Source organism: Xenia sp. Carnegie-2017, unplaced genomic scaffold, assembly GCF_021976095.1.
Source record: "Xenia sp. Carnegie-2017 unplaced genomic scaffold, XeniaSp_v1 HiC_scaffold_58, whole genome shotgun sequence".
NCBI classification, from domain to species: Eukaryota; Metazoa; Cnidaria; class Anthozoa; order Malacalcyonacea; family Xeniidae; genus Xenia; species Xenia sp. Carnegie-2017.
The window spans coordinates 669,243-691,243 of record NW_025813524.1 but is presented as its reverse complement, the minus strand read 5'-3'; the positions used below and the strand labels follow the sequence as shown (position 1 = coordinate 691,243).

Sequence of the window (22,001 nt, the reverse complement as noted above, 5' to 3'; positions counted from 1 at the left end):
AATAAGCCAATCTTTCAGATGCCTTAATATCGTATTTTCTCTCTTTACAAGAGAATAAAAAGACGTCCTTACAGCGTGAGGACGTCTCTAACGCAAAAACAGCCAACATTTGCTAGAATACTGAAATATAGTCATGAATAAATTACCAAAATGTGCGTCAAGTAAGAGAAATGCAAAATTCATATCCCATGGAAGTGAAGAGGGCTACCGAAGTCTAAAGCGATAAGAAAATGGTTTTTCCCAGCAGTCTATAGAGCATCTGAATATTCATATTTTCTTGTGAAGTGATATCCCCACCTCAAAATATAGAAAAGGTTCTTCCATCCCTGATGGCTTAAACCTTATGACGTATCTTCCGTATCTCATGTTTACCCTCTTTTGTTCTCTTGTAACCATACATCTTCTTTGGCAATCTTTTAATTTCCGCAATATATTATTCATCTACAAAGTCTCCTTATCTACTTTTCTTCCAAACAACACACTAAGTACTTTCTACCTGTCTGCCTTCTCATATTTGCTTCATGTAACACATTATGGAATTTTGTATCAAACTTTTTTCCCAACACTTCATTTTTACCATGCAGCAATATTTTTTTCAAACAATGTGCATTCCATAATTTTATTCGAAGATAAACCAAACATTAAAACTGCATTTGAGCAACTAAAATGTGAACTAATTAGGAATGAATGCATTTGTTAAAAAAAAGATGGCATTGTAGCTGGCTAACGCAGTCAATTAAGAACAACTATCAGCTAATTGCAGTTGTTTGTAATTTTTACACGAACTAGTCAAAGTCATAAATAAAGACAATCCAAATACATTTCTATTTTTTTGTCTATAGTTCTCTTAAGCTATTTCAAAACAAAACTCTACTTAATTGTCAAATATTCCACGTGAATGGTAGGTTGAAATACAATATAGCTAAAAACAATTTTCATTATCTTGGAAAAATTGTCTTATTCGGGATCTATGTAAAGATTACTTGAAAACTGTAATGTGCAGCTAACTTTGACTTTATTCTAGTTAGTTTCAGGTTTTAACTTGTATCATTCAAAGAAAATATTTTTTCAATAAGCACGTTAGAGGTCTTCTTGGTTCTGATGCTGAAATCAATAAAGGCCTTGTTTTTGAAACATTAATTAAACGTAAATAGTTTAAACATTAAAACAGGAAACATGTAAGCAATCATCAAACGTCCTGTTATCTGAATTAGCTAATAATTATCTTCTTGTGCACCACTTCCAAAAGTACAAAACTTTTCTGTCAAATATTCCATAGATTAATGGATTGACAGCGTGTGTTCCCAAAATTTTTACACAATAAGCAACTGAGTAGTTTACTGTGTTAGTTTCAGCAGAATAATGCCAATTCAACCAAGCTGTCGTATAATAAATTTGACCAATGGAAAAACAGAGAACCGTTATTGCACAAACGGAAAACATTTTTAAATCCCGAGTGTATCTTTGAGAACTTGAGTTGGAGGAGCATTGAAAATGAGACGGTGTTGCATTGGAGAATGCTCTTAGGGCTTTTCTTTGTTTGATCAATGCTCGAGCGATTATGGAGTAAGTTACAGTCATGAATATTATTGGGAAAATGTAGAAATTGGCAAAATAAGGCAGCATTCCGTAAAGGAAATAACGATGTAGAGGAAATTTAATGCACACTAGATTAGAAAGTAAAACTGTCGGAACCAAACCAATGATGTACGCTAAACCACAAACGATTTTTATCTTTCGTCCACTGAAGGAAGGTTTCAATGGATGAACTATTGCACGAAAACGTAGAACTGAAATGATCAACATCATAGATACTCCACTTGTTTCAAAAATTAAATTACATATGAGAAGAATATTTATGCAGTTTGACAAAAATGTGACTCTTTTGAGAGGCCCAAACAAGATAGATAGCAGCGCGAATGCGTCACATATTGCAAGATGCAAGACAAGAAAGTAAAAATGTTTCTTTAGCAGAATTTTCTGTTTTATTATTGAAGCGATCACAAGGGCATTTCCAACTTTACCAAATACACATATTGCCACAACGAAAACCACAGAACTTTTCATTCTCAATGATTTTTCTGGCCAACTTGGAGCGCGCTCTTTTTATCAATTTCCCTGTTATAATGTGATGATAAACTGTGTTTTCAGTGTTTTCAGTGTTTTTTAATATGCAAATGAAAAACATGTGACTTGGACGAGATTTACTGGATGGCACCGTGTTTCGACTTTATTCATTATCATGGGTATATACATTAATTAGGATTAATATATATGTATATATGATGGCTTTAATGAATCGATGTCCCTGTCTAAACTGTTATAGTGGCGAGAATCTCTCGTCCATACGCAGTTTAAAATAGATTTGACTCGTATCCACTCCCTGTGGGCTTGGTAGCTCAACAGGTAGAGCGGCGGACTAATATCCCGAAGGTGCGAGTTTAAATCTCGTCCAAGTCATAGCAAATGTGCATATTAAAAACCGTGGATAGGAATATAATATGTTTATACTCTGATGATGGCTTTGGAATAAAGTCTATCACACTCATATCTACCTTTTTTCTACCTTTACGTCAACGTTTATGTTTATCTTTTTTGCGGCATTATTGTTAACTTCTGTTATATTTTATACAAGATATTTCAAACAGTGGTCATTTTATAGGAACAGCAAGTTGAACCATGTGGAAAGGACACCAATTTATTTTATTTGCTTTTCTCTGAATGCCAAGCCATTTTAGGTTCTATTCATTAATAACTTACTTATATATTTCTATCTATATATTTCTCTCTAGAATCTTTAAAAGAACATGCATCAACATTTTTCCAACATTCCACAGAAGAAAAGATTGAAAAATAGTATCATAATGAAGAAAACTTTTATTATTTACTAGAAAAATAATGACGAGTTTCACTACTTATTTGGGTTCTTGTGTGCACGTATATATTGCTTAAAATATTTTGCAGCTAACTTTGAGTTATTTTGGTTAGTTTCCGTGTTGTGTTATCCAAAGCAATTAAATTTTTAAAGAACGCTTCAGAGGTCTTCCTTCTTCTTAATTCTATTATTAAATTTGTAAAAGGTATAATTCTTGTTTCACGACATTAAAACTTTTAAACATCTCTACTACTAGATTAGAACAAGAAACATGCAAGTGATTAAAAACGTTTTGTTTTCTGCATTTGCTAAAATCGTCTTGTACAGCACTCCCAAAAGTACAGCACTTGTCTGCCAAATATTCCATAGATTAATGGATTGACAGCGTGTGATCCCAAAATACTAAGATGAACACCAACAAATACATGTATCACGTTAGTTTCTGCATTATAGTACTTCTGCAGCTCAGCTGTTATTAAATAAATACGACCAACTGAAAAACAAAGAACCGTTAAAGCACAAACAAAAAATGTTTTCAAACTTCGAATATATCTTCGAAGACTTGGGGTGGTGGAGGATTGTACATGAGAATATGTCGGATTGGAGAGTGTTCGTAGTGCTTTCCTTAGTTTCATCAATAATCGAGCGATTATGGAGTAAGTCACAATCATGAAGATTATTGGGAAATTGTAGAAACATGAAAAAAACGCAAATACTTCGTAAATGTAATAACGACGTTCAGGATCCACAACGCAATTGAGAATTGTTATTCCAACTGTCGCAACCAGACCAATGATGCACACTAAGCCACAAGCAATTTTTATCTTTCTTCGACAGAAGGAAAATTTTAATGGATGAACTATGGCACGATAACGTATAACTGAAATTATCAACATCATACATACTCCACTTATTAAAAACAAACGAGTTATGCCTACCACCAAACAGTTCAACCGAAATGAGTTAATTTTTAAATAGTTAGGCAAGATATTAAGAAAATATATGTTTATCAATTCAAATGCGTCACAAATCGCAAGATGCAAGACATGAAAGTAATAGTTCTTCTTTAACAGAATCTTTTGTTTTAATATTGTAATGATCACAAGAGTATTTCCAAAAATAACAAATATGCATATTGTAATACCCAACACAAAGAAAATTGCCATAACAATATATGATGGATATGATTGACTTACTATACGTTTTGGAATGGTCTGTATATTTCTGTATTTCGCTTTGCAAATACCCAAAGAATTTGGTTTTTTCATTGCTCAGTAAGTGAAATACTCAACAAATGTGTTATATAACTTGTTCTGCCTTCTTTGTTGGCTATACTGACCAATCAGAATTCATGAAAGTTTATAATGTGTAATTACATAAACAATCATCAACAAAACTTAATGCTTTTTATAATATTTAGTTTTAAAATATTATTACAGTTAAATAAAAGTAAACCCACGTAACGTCTCATCACAGCTGCAAATGTGAATAGGCACGTTCCCTAAGACAATACGTTTTCAAAAGTATCCAAATTTATCATATTTTATTTGACGAAAAGCCATATTGAACAATAAATTTTGACTGTTTTAGGCAAAATCATTACATCAAATACCATAAAGTATCAAAAACCTATATGATCAAATGCTTCGCAATATTTAAGGTCATGGAAACAAGCATAAACTGACGGAAAGGAGAAATGACTTTTATACGGGAATTTCTAGCTTTTTCATTTTTTCTATATTTCACTTTCCAAATGCCATGAAAAACTGTTTATTAGTTCCGCAAGTTGTTCAAGTAAGTTGTTTTAAAATATAGCAGTAGAAGTTTACGCATTTGCTCTTTCTCATTAGTTCTAACTTATTGTTTTAAACAATCCAAATACACTCGCTCATGTTTCACTTTCCTAGACACCGCCAACACTCAATTTTCTCTAAAACTTAATGAAGCCTTACACATACGCCAAAAAAAGCCGATCTTAACCAACAAATTAAACATTTTAACACTATTTTCTAGTTATAATTATTCTAACCTCTCTCTATCACACTCATATCTACCTTTTTTCTACCTTTACGTTAACCTTTATGTTTATCTTTTTTGCGACATTATTGTTAACCTCTTTTATATTTTATACAAGATATTTCAAACATAATTTCGTAAAAGCACTATTGCCAATACACATTTAATATACACGACAACTTTTTTGAAAATAAACATGTTTCGACATCTCATGATGCCATCTTCAGTATGAATGAAATAATAGGTGATACAGGGTTTATATAAAAGTAATATGATACATAAATTAGAACAATAAAAAGGAAATAAGATAATATAATGAGGCGTCCGAGCGTATTATAAACTAAATATTGTATTGAATTTAAAAACTTGAACATTGAGGTCAGGGTTAGTTTTGTTAATAGGAGTGCTTCTTTGATTTTAAGGTGAATGAGGTGTCGGCAGTGTCGATGATTTGAAACAAGAGGGTGAATAGTTGGTTTTGCATGAGTGGATTTAAGAAGGTGTCGGTAGATGTGAGAGTTTTGTCTGTTGTGGTATGTTCCTGATTCTGGTGGATAAATGGCGAAGTTTCGCCAATGTATCGGGAATTACATCCCGCGCAATTGAATTCATATACCACCATAGATTTAATTGAATCAGGGATCGGGTCTTTAAATGAAAAAAGGTTTTTGATTTTGAATGATGTGAAAATCAGTCGAATGTCAATATCTGTACAGAAGCGTTTCATAATGTTTGTAAGTCTGCGTTGTGTGTGTCGTGAGTAATGTCCGATGTATGGTAGTTTGAAGTATAGAGTTGTTATTTTGGAATTTTCATTTGTGTTGGTTGTGATCGTCGTCAGGAGTTTTGGTGTCTAGGTTGAGGTTGTTATGTTTGTTGTCGAGATATCGTTTTACGGTTCTGTTAATAAAGTGAAGTGGAAAGAGTTTCGTAAAGAGTGGATGTGAGTTTTTTTATGTCTCGTTGAAAGCCATTGTTCGTATTGTTAAGTTTGTATGCTCTGTCGATTAGTGTGCGTATAAGTCCGGTTTTGTATGAAAGTGGTGTGAAACTAAAATAGTTCGTCAGAAGTCCTGTGTGTTGGTTTGTGGTATGTAGATGTTGCTGTCGTGAGATTTTGTTAGTAAAATGTCAAGAAATGGCAGTTGATCTTGTTGTTCAGTTTCGAAAGAAAATCTAATGTTTGCGTGCTGTGTGTTAATGTAATTATAAAACTTCATGGCCTCATTTCGTTAGTAAAAACACAAAAATATCGTCAACGTATCTGCGGTAAAATAGTGGTTTAGTGTCGTTGTAGTTGTTTAGCCAGTTTCGTTCATGTGAGCCCATGAAAATGTTAGCAAGTATGGGTGCTAAGGAGAGCCATCGCAACACCGTCCGTCTGGTCATAAAATTTTCCATTAAATAAAAAATGCGTCTGTGCTGTTGCTATTAAAAACAGTTGTGTGAGGTCGTCCTGTTTATACTGAACGTGGGGTTGTGAGTGAATATTAAGTCGATTGCTAGGTTAATGGTTTCAGTAAGTGGTATGTTAGTAAATAGGCTTTCAACGTCGTAGGAGATGAAGAATTTGCATGACAAAGTTGATGAGTTGAAAGATGAGAAGTCGTCGAGAAAGTGAAAGAATCTTTAGTGGTGGTCATCTGGTTATGAGTGGTGTTAGTTAGAGAACTTTATGATACTTAGCTAAAATTATAATTGTGTAAATATTGATTGATGAAACTATCGGTCGTGGTGGGCGTTGTTCTGGTTCTCGTTTCTTGTGAAGTTTCGGTAAGCCATAGAAGCGTGAGGTTGAGAACCTCTGGGAAGATATCATTATAAACTTTGTTGCTGAGTCTTTCTTTAGAAGCTTCCAGTCGTTGTAGGTTTGAAATACCGTGTGGCGTCTTCTTTGAGTGGGGTAAACTTTGCTGTATTGTTAATGATTTTAAGGCAGGAGTTACGGTACATTTGACGATCCATGATTACAACGCCGTTGCCTTTGTCCGGTTTGCCTTTGTCCGGTTTGAGAAGTTGATGAGTTTTTCAACTCATCAACTTCTTATCTTCATCTTCATCTTTCGACGTTGAAAGCCTGTTACTAACATGCCTTGCTGAAACCATTAACCTGGCAATCGACTTAATATTCACTCACAGCCCCACGTTCGATAAACAGGACCGACCTCACTGGCAATAGCAGCACAGGCATTTTTTGATTTAATGGAAAATTTTATGACCAGACGGACGGTGTTACGATGGGCTCTTAGCACCATACTCACTAATATGTATTTTCATGAATTTCCGAATATTCTGGCTAAACAACTTCACAACGACACTAAACCACTATTTTACTGCAGATACGTTGGTATTTTTTGTATTACTAACGAAACTGAGGCCATGGTTCCATTAACACAGCGCAAACATTAGTTTCCGAAACTGAACAACAAGATCAACTGCCATTTCTTGACATTTTACTAACAAAATCTCACGACTTAATACAACATCTACATACCACAAACCGGCGTGCGGACTTCTGACGAACTATTTTTAGTTTCACCACTTTCATACAAAACCGGACTTATGCACACTAATCGACAGAGCATGAAACTTAACAATACGAACAATGGCTTTCAACGAGACATAAAACATCCATCACGAAACTCTTTCCCACTTCACTTTATTAACAGAACCGTAAAACGATATCGACAAAAGCCCAGCAACAACCTCAACCGCAGACTCGAAGCAAAGGCAACGGATGAATGGCTCAATAAGAACCTGCGACAATTACTGCATGGACGCCAAACGCGTTTCAAACATTATGAGCGGCTGAACGTTTGTTCATTTTCCATCATTCAAATCAAAACCTTTCATGGCCAGATCCTGATTCAATTAAATCTATGGGGTATATGAATTCAATTGCGCGATCAATTCCCGATACATTGTGACGCGCCATTTATCACAGAATCAGAGAACATAACAGACAAAAACTCTCATCTACCGACACGCTTTAAATCACATAATGCAAAACCAACTATTCACCCTCTTGTTTGAAAAATCATGACATGACACCTCATTCACCCTCCATAAAGAAGCACTCCATTAACAAAATAACCCTGACCTCAATGTTCAAGTTTTAAATTCAATACAATATTTGGTTTATGTACGCTCGGACGCTCCTCATTATTATCTTATTCCTTTGTTGTTATAATTTCTGTATAATATTACTTTTTAAATACATCACCTATTATTTCATTCATACATCATGAATGTTTAAAAGTTGTCGTGTATATTAAATGTATATTTCAAACAGTGGTCATTTTATAGGAGACAAGCATTGTTTTCAAAAGTGGAAAAGACACTAATTTATTTTAAACGAAAACCGATCTTAACAAACAAATTTAACATTTTAACACCATTACATTTTAACATTTTAACACCATTAACATCATTCAACAAACGCAAAACAATGTTGAGCGCATTTTGAGTGTACGTGTTGGGAACGTTTGTATGTAGCGTAACGACGTATTCTAAACTACATGCAACAGACATTATCTTCCACCGAAAAGTTTGAAGGGTTTTTTTTATTTGAATTACCATCATGAGCCTTAGCATCATACGTCCAAATCGCCAAAAATTCTTAGCGGTTAAAGTTAACAATTTGACCAATAGTTATTCTTTATGCCATTTCCTTTTTTTTGAGATCAACTTTGCGGGGACGAAATGTAAAGTAAGAAGTTCGAAACGGTATTCTTGTCTCCTCTCATACAACGAATTAAAATGGTACTGTCTTTTGAGTTTGTTTCATTTTACATAGTGTTTCAGCATCAACTATAATCTTGTATATGGCTTGGCAGCCATTCTGCAAGCAAAGAAGTCAATCATAAGTTATAGCCACAACTTAGAATAGTTGGTTTGTACGTAGAGGCTGTCGCAAAAAGCTGCTAGTATTTGTAATCATTCGACATTTAGAAGTTGCGCAATTCAAGAATAGTTAATCTCCAAAGAGCAATAACATTGAAAGTAAAACGTGTTTTGCATTTAACATGAAGGATTAGCTTAGAAAAAATTTTATGCTTCAGCCCATGATGTTCATTTAGTAAATAAAGCAACATCAAACCTGAATGGCCATTCAGAAAGAAAAACCTCTCATTGATATTTAAGTTATACGTCGGTTTCAATGAATTTTGCCATCTATTTTGTTCTAACTTCATTTTCAGCTTTACATCTATTTATGTATTAAAACTGAGTAATTAGAACTATCGAAAGCTTATACTGTGTAATTATACAACCCAACATCAATGAAACTTATTACTTTTTTGTTGAATTTAATTTTAAGATACTAGTACAGTACATAAAATTAAAAACTAATATAGCGTCACGGCACAGCTTCAAGTGTGAAAAGCTTACGTTCCCAAAACAAAACACATTAAAAATTTAAATTTTCCATATTTTATGACGAGACTATAATGGACGATAAACTTTGACTCTTTAAACGAAAATTTCTAAAATAAAGAAAATTCAAGAAATATCAATAACCTCAATAGACAAATGCTTGTGAATGTTTAGGATCGTGTAAGTAAATAAACTGCTGGAAGCTGAGAAAGTGACTTTTTCCAAAAATTTCTAGCTGCTTTCATTTTTGTATTTAACTTTCTAAATGCAAACAAAAACTGCGTTTTTTTGTAATTTATCAGTGCACATTCAATGCTCAACAATGTTACATATTTCTTCGTTGTTATCTACATCTGCAACTGAAAGGACATTACTTCACGTTTGTAAAATAAATGTTAAAATTGACCAATAAAAAACCACTGACAAAAGTTTGCGGAATAAAAAAATTAAAGAACGATGGGTGAGTTAAGAGCAAAATCGCAGATGTCAATATGCAACTTCTCAAAGACAAAAGGCAGAGAAAACGAAGAAATAAACATTTTGAAATCTAAATTTAAGTCGTGGCATCGATTAAATTGCTTGACATGGAAAATAGATTTTTTTCTGATTAAAAATCTATCAATTACGAATATAGTTCAGATTGCTCAAAGTTTGTACGTTATACGAAATTTCTAAAAGAGATACGAGAACGATGGAACTTTCAGTAAATGCTTGCTAATAATGGACGGCAGAAATATATTCATAAACAGCAATATATTTTACAGCACATGTTCTCTTCTTTTTGAAACTGATCACGTTTTAATCAATTTACGTTTTAGATTTATGAATAGTTTTTAATCTTTGTATTCCAATTATTTAGGATTAATTCCAAATGCTTCAGCTTTACGTCTACCTTTTTGTCAACTTATTTATGTCTCCCTTTATGTCTACTTTTTCTACTTTGTTACTACCTTTTGTCTACCTTTATTTCTGTATGTCTATCTTTATGTTTAGTTCAAATCTACTTGTGTTTAGGCAGCCCAATTGCTGGCAACAAATATTCCTACAATTAACTACAAACAATTAACTAAACAAAATTTTGAGTGAAGGAGATACAGTTTTCTATTCAAGAAACGACTTCAATTATTCATTCATTTTAATGAAAGGTTGTTAACTATACGAAATTTCTCAAAAAAAATATTTAAATCTTTGGTGATAATGAATGGCAGCATTCCATGGCATTCTTTGTTAGTATACATAGAGTTCTTGATTGTATAGATAGTTTTAACTTATGAGCAATAGAGTTAAAAGAAGTAGATGGCCTTGTATGAATAATTTTCTGAGAGTAGTTTAAACCTAAAGGTGATCTACGGATGAGTTGCTGGCGGTGTAACAAACTAATATACCCACATGTAGGTATTTTCTTCCATTAATGAAAGTTTTACAAATACAAAACATGATAACGAAGCTCTTTGTTATTTATGCTATATTCTTTGTTTAGTTCAACTTTATTTTTGCACTGGCAAAATGCTCTTGTAACTTTCTGGTTTAGAAGCCATTTCACTTGGTAATCAATAACAAACTAATCGCTATTTTGACATTTCAATACCTGATTATTATACGTAAATTAATGCATGCTTTCAGGGATATTAGTGATTAAATGTCCTGACCGAGTTACGTTTAGTAAAAACTCTCTCAGGCTTAAGAGGAAAATTAAACATTTATCCCTGAAAGCTGCGACTATAATAACATCAATGCATTCGACTTTTTCCATTTCATTTGTACATCAATTTTTGAGCTTTAACTTTAAAATATTGACAACATTAATTATGTTTAAATCATACATTGGTCGTGGTAATGATGGAATAAAGAAATTCATCTTGGCATTTAATTGTGAATTCTGTTTTGAATTGGTTCTATAAACTATGTATGAATGCTTTGCAAATATATTTATCTTTTAATTATTGTGGAAGTTATTGATGATTCATCACTGGTTTTACAATCAGTGACAAGAAAGTTTCTGACATGAGGAAGGATGATTTTTGTTACCACGGCAGCAAAATTGTGAGGCACTATAAATTTATTCTAAACGTCCTAAGAATATATATTGATGAGGGATATTTAAAACTAATTATCCCTATCTCTATAATTGAAATAAGTCATAAACGTCCTGTGATAACAAAGATCCCAAGGTAGCCATGTTATTATCAAACAGCAAACATCTCGAAATAAAGAAATTCATCTTGATATTTAAATGTTAATTCTGTTTTAAATTGGTTCAGTGAGCCTGTGTATGAATTTGTTGCAAATACATTTTGTCTTTTAATTATTGTTAATGATGGTTTCATCAACACAAGTTAGGGACAAAAAACTTTTGAGGGTAAAGACGATATCTGTTACCACTCAACGACATAAATTGAAAAAATAGGCATATTGTTTTATTGATGAGGCTCACTGTGATAACAAAAGATCCCTAGGCAACCATGTTATTACCATAGTAACCCCACTGGTACATAGGCTCAGATAAACCTTAAAGTGGTGGTGAGAAAGATCTGTTATATTTGCTAGTGACTGACAATACTTCATGCATTTGTTGACGTAGCATAGACATAGACATTGAAATCGTCATGATACGTCAGTCTCAAAAGGCCTCATTTTTTTACACCCTGTACTGGGGGGTAAAAAAAATTCACTGGTAAAATTTGCCGAGAATGTAATTTGGTCATCCTTTAATTTGTCCGGGTATAAAGTTTGATTTTTTTTATCAAGGTTTATGATTGGTTCAAAGTACAATAAAGTACAATACGCTATGAAATTACAAATCTGAAAAGCGAAAATTGAATTTTATCACAAACGTCTGAATAACCCATTGCCGGGGAGAACTTTTTTATTTATGAAAGGCTTTAAATTTTAAATCTTACATTACCATCTTGTAATTCTTCTAGGAAAAAATGCAAAGTTATTGAAACTGCGCAGATGACTAAAGCAATGTATACAAAATAATAATACTAAATGAAGGAGCGCTATTTACATCAGTGCATAAGCTGGCTGCTGTCATGCTGCTATATATGATTAAAGCAGAGCGAAAAAAAAAATAAATAATTTTAAATAAGATATGGACCTCAAAGATCTACAATAACACTCAATTGTCATTCCAAATGTCGTTACAAAACCATTTATGTACGCTAAACCACAAAATATTTTATCTTTCTTCGATTGAATGAAGGTATTTCCAACAACACCAAATACATACATTGCGACAATGCATGGAGCAATATATTCCAAAACGAGATGATTGACATATGGCTGACCAACTAAACATTCCTAATATGTATATGTGAGTTGAAAGAAACCAATCAGAAACATGTTGTGAAAATACTTAATCTGTTCAATAATTTCTTTTTCAGTGAATAAACAAAAAACAATATAGCCAACGTAGCATTAGAGTTGTGTGAATAGGCACGTTTTCTTTAATAAAACACATAAAAATTATTTAAGTTGGTCATTTTATTTCACACAAAACCATATTAGAGTCTTTTCAAATAACTTATTTCACTAAATTTAGAAAATTACCACAAGTTATCATCAATTCCCGTTGATTAAATGTTTGCTGATAGCAAAGTACTAGAAATGTTTTGCAACAATTAAAGCAAAAACATGTTATCATTTCAAAACAACATACCAAGTATGGTAATTTCTAAATTTTTCTCCTTTTTTCAACTAATTTGGATCTTTATAAGATCCACAGTTGTTTGTGGAATATTCTACATATGAGAAATTTAATGCTTGTACGGCCGAAATTTTAAATTAAAACAGTTTATAGTAGATGCCTATAAAAAGCTTTCATTAAGTGTTTTAGTCAGTGTAAATGTTTTTCAGCGTCATCAGCTATATTATAAACTTTTACAACAATATAATCTATTTTTATGTGCTTAAGTAAACTACACTCAAAGATTACACACTTAGAGATAATATACTTAATGAACAAGGGCTTATTTTACAAATTTACATGTATGAGCATTGGTGTCAAATATATCTTGAGGGTTTAAAAAACAGCTGTTTGTCTTTTGATTACAGCACGAGGCCAAGTTTTTAATGAAAATAGAAAAACTGTAGAGAAATCTGATCAGGTGGTGATCACAAATCTGAGTCTTATAGTTTATCGCAATTGTACCTAAATACTCCTGAAGAACAAAAGTCGTTCATGAAATTACACTTTATTGATACCAATTTTATGTGATGTCTACCCAATGTCAGTTGAGAAAAGAGGTTTAACTTGACCTTTTTGATTAAGATGGATGGGGAAAATATCATATGGTTACAACACCAAAACTATCTATAGAACAGGAAACACATGCCAGTGATTCAAAAGCAAACGTTTTTCGATCTGAATTAGCTTAAATTTGTCTTCCTGTGCAGCGCTTCCAAAAACACAACACTTTCCTGTCTAATACTCCATATATTAATGGATTGACGGCGTGCGAGCCGAGAACTCTAAAACAATAAGCAACTGATAGATTTAACAAGTTAGTTTCTGCAGAATAAAACATGTCCAACCGAGCTATTGTGAAATAAATATGACCTAATGCAAAGCAGAAAACCGTGCTGATGCAAACGAAAAATGTTTTACGATTCTGAGTGTGTCTTTGAAGACTTGATTTGGATTGTAGATGAGACTGTGTGACATTGGAGAATGCTTTTAGTGCTTTTTTTTTGTTTGATCAATGCTCGAGCGATTATGGAGTAAACCACAGTCATGAACATCACTGGGATTATGTAGAAACAGGCGTAAAAAGCAAGCAACGTATAAATGTAATAACGACCTTCAGGACCTAAAATGCACGGTTGAGTTGCTACTTCAACTGCCATAAGAAAACCAATGATGTACGCTAAGCCACAAACGATTTTTATCTTTCGTCGACTGAAAGAAGGTTTCAATGGATGAACTATCGCACGATAACGTAAAAATGAAATGATCAACATCATAGAAATTCCACTTATTTGAAACCAAACAATTTTGCGATCCATACGCACGCAGTTGAACGATGTAGTGACTCTTATGATGTATATTGGAAATATTTTTAGCAGTACCAGCAAGTCACATATCGCGAGATGCAAGACAAGAAAGTAGAAGTTCTTCTTTAACAAAATCTTTTGTTATAATAACGAAGCGATCACAACACTATTTCCGATAACGTCAAATGAGCATATCGCGACAATTGAAAATGTATACGCCTCCATGACGATAAAATTGATGTATCTGAGTTACGTACTAAATGTCGCTACTAAATGTAGGTGAAAACGGACCAATCAGACACAATCAAAGACTATGCTGAGAAAATCCTTAATTCCAGCTGTGGATTGCCCTGCAGCTGTACTAAATGCTAATAAGTAGGTTAATTCCCAAGAATGAAATGCATTAAATCATTTAAGATTTCTTAAATCAATTAGATATTTTGAACTAAATTGTTTCACTTAACGTGTATCAAACATTTGCTCAATACTTTCATACACAATATTCTTTTCATTAGTTAAGAAAAATGCCAAAACTATTACTATGAACTTATTATTCATACCGAGTAGTTTGTCAAAACCTCTCCTTTGTTTTATGCAATTGTTTTTCCAAGTAAAATCTATGGCGTTCAGAGTTCCGGTTGAAATTATATCAAGTCAATATGTCATGCTTAATTGACACGACAACGTATTATCACGTTCCGTTGCTGACAAAAATACGAGTAAACATATTTCTGTCGAAATTGATAAACAAAAATTGAGTATTCAAATCAAAGTGCAGTATTTGATGATTATAAAGTGTAATATTCAAATATTGGACTTCGAAAAAATGTGTATTTTACGTGTGCTCATAAGGGACCCCTCCTCCATTTTTTTCCTTTCAAGTTGTGACTTACCTTGCAACTAACGTTGCAACTTAAGTTGTCACTTAGGTCGTCATTTAGGTCGTCACTTTAGGCTCTTTTCCACTCATCGCAAAACGTACTCGCAAACTCGCTGCGAGTGCCTGCGAGTTACTCGCAGCGAGCTGACAATGAATTGCAGCATAGTTAAATTAATTGAACAAAATTTTTTGTTCGCGCAAACAGACTCGCAAGCTCACGGCGAGAGCATTTTGCGGTGATTGGAAAAGAGCCCTTAGGTCGTCACTTAGGTTGCAACTTACGTTGGCACTTAGATTGCTACTGGCTTAGAATAAAACGCAGAATTGTTATAAAATGCGGAATTGAAGACAAAATGCAGAATTGGGGATAAAATACAGCCTATGAAAGTATTGAGGAAAAGATTTCATAATAAATTCATATAAAATGGCCAATTTATAATAGTTTCTACGAGTTCTATTCTTAAAGACGTGCTTAATAAGCACAGCCGTAATGCTACGCTATATTGGATTTTTGTTTAGTCACTGGAAAAGGAATTTCTGAACGGCAGTGAAGTTCTTTGATGTTTGGTTAAACAACTTTACAGTACAACTTTTCAAAATTTCAGATTTATCTTTTCTAACCTACATTTAATAGCCACATTTCATATAAATGAGTTATATCAATGATATATCGTTATGGATGCTTTTATATTTTCTATTGTGACAAGATGTGTATTTCACATTATTGGAAATACTCTGTGATCCCTTTAATATTAAAACAAAGGATTCTATGAAAGAAAAACTATTACATTCTAGTCTAGCATCAAGGATAAGGGACTTATATACAGTTCTATGTAGGTATACAATTCTCCGTGAGATCTTGCTATTCATTCTTAAAAACACTCCGCGAGCATTAAAACTACACTGAAAATTGAAAATGGTCTTTTTTTCATTCCATTTGAAACATGAAATAAAGAAAACCGAGCTCTCCCATACATTAAGTTGCTCAAATTTTTAAGTATATTATTATGAAAGTTTTCCTCTGTGGCATATAGCAATATGAGTATTTGGTATTCTTGGAAATACACTTGTGATAGCGTCAATATTAAAAAGATTCATTAAAAAAAGAACTATGACTTTCTTTTCTTGCATCTTGCGATATGTGACGTGCTGCCATTGTTATGTATATTTCTTTAGCAGTTGAAAAGCGTCACAGTTTTCTTTAACTGCGTTGATATAAATCACAATTATTTTTTGTTTACAACTAGTGGAGTCTCATACGATGTTTATCATTTCGTTTCGACGTCATCGTGCGTTCGTCAATCCATTGAAACTTTTCTTTAGTCGACGAAAGGTAAAAATTGTTTGTGGTTTAGCGTACATCTTTGGTTTGTTACGACAATTTGAATGAAATTTCATGAGCGCATAGTGGATCTTCGACGTCATTATTACATTTATGAATCGTTTGCTTATTTTACTTGTTTTTACATTTTCATTATAATATTTTTTTTCACTTAGCTACTCCAGAATTGCTAGAGCATTGTTCAAAAAAAAGGAAAGCCCTGACAGCTTACTTCAACACAACACAGTCTTGTTAACTTACAATCTTCACCAGTTCCAGTCTTCGAAGATGTACACAGAGTTTAAAAAAAATTTCGTTTGTGCAATAACCGTTTTCTGTTTTTTAGTAGGTCATATATATTGTATGACTGGTTTTGTGCATTTTTATTTTACGCCAATAAAAAACGTAAAGATTATATACATTGTTCCTTTCTTGAAATTCTTTGCTCGTACAAAGTCAATCCCTAATCCATGAAATACTTGACAGAAAGATGTTGTATTTTTGGAAGTGCTATACAAAGAGACAAATTTGAGCTAGGTCAAATAACAAAACACTACCCTTTCAATCACTTGCATGTTCTTGTTTTAGTGGTTTTATGTGTTTGAATTACATAATGTTTTTAAAGAGGTCTTTTATGTAGTTCAATATACAGACTCAAGAAGACTTCTTACGCTTGTTTTAACAAAATATTCTTCGCACGATAGGTATAATCTGCAACTAGCTAAACTATCATAATTCAGTGTTAGCTGCAAAAAAGTTGTCTTTTTTATTATTTTCTTGTTTTTTTACGTGTGGAACATTTAACAATTATAACTGCACATGTTCTTTTAAAAATTCAAGTGAAAATTATAGATAGACAGAAAGATGAAAACATAATTGCATTTCATTTACATCTAACTTTGACAAACTAAGACTTTTATCTAAAGCTATAACTAGCTTATACACTTCCATCGACAGCGTTACAATACCATCTTTTTGACAAATGTTTCAATTTATAGTTGCTGTTCAGTTGCATGTTCATTGGTTATCTATTAGCAAAGATCATTGTGATATGCGGGAACCGAAGGAGTTTTACTAAACATCACGAGGATTAAGGGAACATTTAATCACTAATATCTCTGAAGGCATGCCTTTGATTTGTAATAGCATGTTTGGAAAGAGTATAATTTTACTAAATTTTGAATTCATTGATTTGAATATTGGCAACCATTGATGGTGTTCAAAACAATATATTGTTCAAGGTAAGTTCTCAAATTATATAAAAACAAACAGTTTCTAAGTTTTGAGTGAAGATGCACTGATTAAATCCAGCGTCCCATCATGCACAAGCTATGTGTAATGAGGACGTTCTTAAAACGAAATACATTCAAAACAAATTATTTTGTGGTATTTTATTGGACAAGAAGCAGCAATTAGTTTGGTCCATTAATAAGAACTTTATTGGGCAAATTGTTCATTAATCATTTCAAGATATGTTAGATTGGCGGTGACACACTGAATATATTTTGGGAAAGCTAAAGATTGTTGGTGTACAATAAAGCTGCTGCACACAGAAAAATGATTTCTTTGCAATAATTGAATTTTGTTTCTCCAATTTCATTTAGCAAACATAGCTATAACTCTTTACTTAAAACTACAAAGTTTTTACTTTTTTATATACACTTCAAGAAGGCAAACTAATAATGAATTTCTATATATACTTAATGCAATTTATTTGATTAAAGGAAGGTTTCAGTTACAATCACACAACAACAAAATTAAATTCTATTCACACTCTAAAAGAACATTACTTTAAACAAATCATTATATTTAAGATAAATATATCCTTTAACACCCGATATAGAAACATGCGTAAGTAATTAAAGAGCAAAAATGTAGTTTTCTGGATTGATTCAAATTTGTCTTTTTGTGCCCCAATTGTTCAAAAGAACAACACTTGTCTGTCAAATATTGCATAGATTATTGGATTGACAACGTGCAACCAGAATACCAAGAACAGAACCAACATTTACATTGACTATGCTACTTTCTTTAGTACATATCTAATACAAAAAAACTGTATACAAATAAATACAACAGACTGCAAAACAAAAAAACTGTCATCGTACAGACAAACAAAGTTTTAACATTCCATCTGTATCTGTGAACACTTGAGCTGGTGGAGGATTGTAGATGAGACTGTTTTGCATTGGAAAAAGCTCTAAGTGCTTTTCTTTGTTTGATCAATGCTTGAGCAATTATGGAGTAAGTTAAAGTCAGGAAGATTATTGGGAAAATGAAGAAACATAAATAAAACGCAAGCAATTTGTAAATGTAATAACGATCTTGAGGATTCACAATGCACTTTTGAAATGTTATTCCAACTGTCGCAACCAAACCAATGATGTATGCTGAGCCACAAACGATTTTTATCTTTCGTCGACTGAAGAAAGGTTTCAATGGATGAACTATGGCACGATAGCGTAGAACTCAAATGATCAACATCATAGATACTCCACGGATTTCAAAAAAATATTTATGCCGTCTATTGAGCAGTCCAAAGAAAATGAGTTAATTTTTAAATTGACATGCAAGATTTCAGAAAAAGATAAGTTTATTAATACAAATGCGTCACATATCACGAGATGAAAGACAAGAAAATAGTAGTTCTTGTTTAACAGAATCTTTTGTTTTAATATTGAAGCGATCACAAGACTATTTCCAAAAATACCAAATGTGCATGTTGCAATACTCAACACAAAGAAAATTTCCATAACAATATATGATGGATATGATTGACTTACTATACGTTTTAGAATGGTCTGTATATTTCTGTATTTAGCTTTGCAAATACCAAATAGAAATTGGTTTTGGTGCTCTGTAAGTGAAATACTCAACAAATGTGTTATATAACTTGTTCTGCCTTCTATGTTAGCTATACTGACCAATCAGAATTCATGAAAGTTTATAATGTGTAATTACATAACCAATCATCAACAAAACTTAATGCTTTTATAATATTTAATTTTAAAATATTATTACAGTTAAATAAACGTAGACGCACGTAACGTCTCATCACAGCTGCAAATGTGAATAGGCACGTTCCCTAAGACAAAGCGCATTCAAAAGTATCCAAATTTACCACATTTTATTCGACGAAAAGCCATATTGAACAATAAATTTTGACTGTTTTAGGCAAAATCATTACATAAATTCCATAAAGTATCAATAACCTCAATGATCAAATGCTTGTCCATGTTTAAGGTCATGGAAACAAGAATAAACTGACGAAAACGAAAAAGGACTTTTCTACAGGAATTTCTAGATTTTTCTTTTTTCTATATTTCACTTTCCAAATGCCATGAAAAACTTTTTATTAGTTCCGAAGTTGTTCAAGTAAATTGTTTTAAAATATAGCAGTACAAGTTTACGCATCTGCTCTTTCTCATTAGTTCTAACTTATTGTTTTAAATACTACAAATACACTCGCTCATGTTTCACTATCCTAGACACCGCCAACACTCAATTTCTCTAAAACTTAATGAAGCCTTACACATATGAAAACAAAAACCGATCTTAACAAACAAATTAAACATTTTAACACCATTTTCTAATTGTAAATATTCTAACTTGTCTCTATCACACTCATATCTACCTTTTTTCTATCTTTACGTGTACCTTCATGTTTATCTTTTTTTCGACATTATTGTTAACCTCTTTTATATTTTATCTGAGATATTTCAAATAGTGGTCATTTTATAGGAGACAAGCATTGTTTTTAAAAGTGGAAAAGGACACTAATTTATTTTAATTTGCTTTTTTCTGAAAGCGAAGACATTTTAGATTCTATTTATTAGTATTTTACTTATATCATTCTATTTATATATTTCTCTCTTAAATCTTTACAAGAACATGCACCAACACTTTTTCAACATTCCACAGAAGAAAAAAATTGAAAAATATTATCATAATGAAGAAAACTTTTATTATTTTCTAGAAAAATGACGACGAGTGTCATTACTTATTTGGGTTCTAGTGTGCACGTATGTATTGCTTAAGTTATTTTGCAGATAACTTTGAGTTATTTTGGTTAGTTTCCGTGTTGTGTTATTCAAAGCAATTAAATTTTTAAAGAACGCTTCCGAGGTCTTCCTTTTTCTTAATTCTATTATTAAATTTGTAAAAGGTATAATTCTTGTTTCAAGACATTAAAATTTTTAAACATCTCCACTACTAGATTAGAACAGGAAGTATGCAAGTAATTAAAATCGTTTTGCTATCTGCATTTGCTAAAATCTTCTTGTACAACACTTCCAAAAGTACAGCACTTGTCTGTCAAATATTCCATAGATTAATGCATTGACAGCGTGTGACCCCAGAATTCTAAGACAATAACCAACAAATACATGTATCACTTTAGTTTCTCCACTATAGTACAGCTGCAACCAAGCTGTCATAAAATAAATATGACCAACTGAAAAACAAAGAACCGTTAGTGCACAAACAAAAAATGTTTTCAAACTTCGAATATATCTTCTAACACTTGAGCTGGTGGAGGATTGTAGATGAGAATGAGTCGGATTGGAGAGTGTTCGTAGTGCTTTTCTTTGTTTCATCAATGCTCGAGCGATTATGGAGTAAGTCACAGTCATGAAGATTATTGGAAAAATGTAGAAACATGAAAAAGCCGCAAGCAATTCGTAAATGTAATAACGACGTTCAGGATCCACAACGCACTTGGAAAATATCATTCCAACTGTCGCAACCAAACCAATGATGTACGCTAAGCCACAAACGATTTTTATCTTTCGTCGACTGAAGGAAGGTTTCAATGGATGAACTATGGCACGATAACGTAGAACTGAAATGATCAACATCATAGATACTCCATTTATTTGAAAAAAATTTTCTAAGCTGTCTCTTGAGCAAGCCAACCGAAATGAGTTAATTTTTAATATGATAAGCAAGATATATGACAAATGTAAGATCAATGCAAATGCGTCACATATCGCGAGATGTAAGACGAGAAAGTAATAGTTCTTCTTTAACAGAATCTTTTGTTTTAATATTGAAGCGATCACAAGAGTATTTCCAAAAATACCAAATGTGCATATTGCAATATTCAACACAAAGAAAATTTCCATGATAAAAATATGATAGATATGATTGACTTATTATACGTTTTGAAGTGGTCTGTATATTTCTGTATTTCGCTTTGCAAATACCAAAAAGAATTTGGTTTTTTGGTGCTCTGTAAGTGAAATACTCAACAAATGTGTTATATAACTTGTTCTTCCTTCTATGTTAGCTATAATAACCAATCAGAATTCATGAAAGTTTATAATGTGTAATTACATAACCAATCATCAACAAAATTTAATGCTTTTATAATATTTAATTTTAAAATATTATTACAGTTAAATAAAAGCAAATGCACGTAACGTCTCATCACAGCTGAAATGTGAATAGGCACGTTCCCTAAGACAAAGCGCATTCAAAAGTATACAAATTTACGACAATTTATTCGACGAAAAGCCATATTGAACAATAAATTTTGACTG

At 32.4% G+C, this 22,001-nt stretch overlaps 1 long non-coding RNA gene across 1 annotated transcript; it reads right to left on the bottom strand.

The window, feature by feature from the left end:
- Positions 1 to 3,149: 3,149 nt before the first annotated feature.
- LOC124456648 lies at positions 3,150 to 20,899 on the bottom strand. The gene is made up of 3 exons (XR_006952367.1): positions 20,870 to 20,899; positions 19,872 to 19,875; positions 3,150 to 3,226 (listed from the first exon to the last, which is right to left on the bottom strand). It is a non-coding gene; the product is annotated as an uncharacterized LOC124456648 (long non-coding RNA).
- Between the last annotated feature and the right edge of the window lie 1,102 nt (positions 20,900 to 22,001).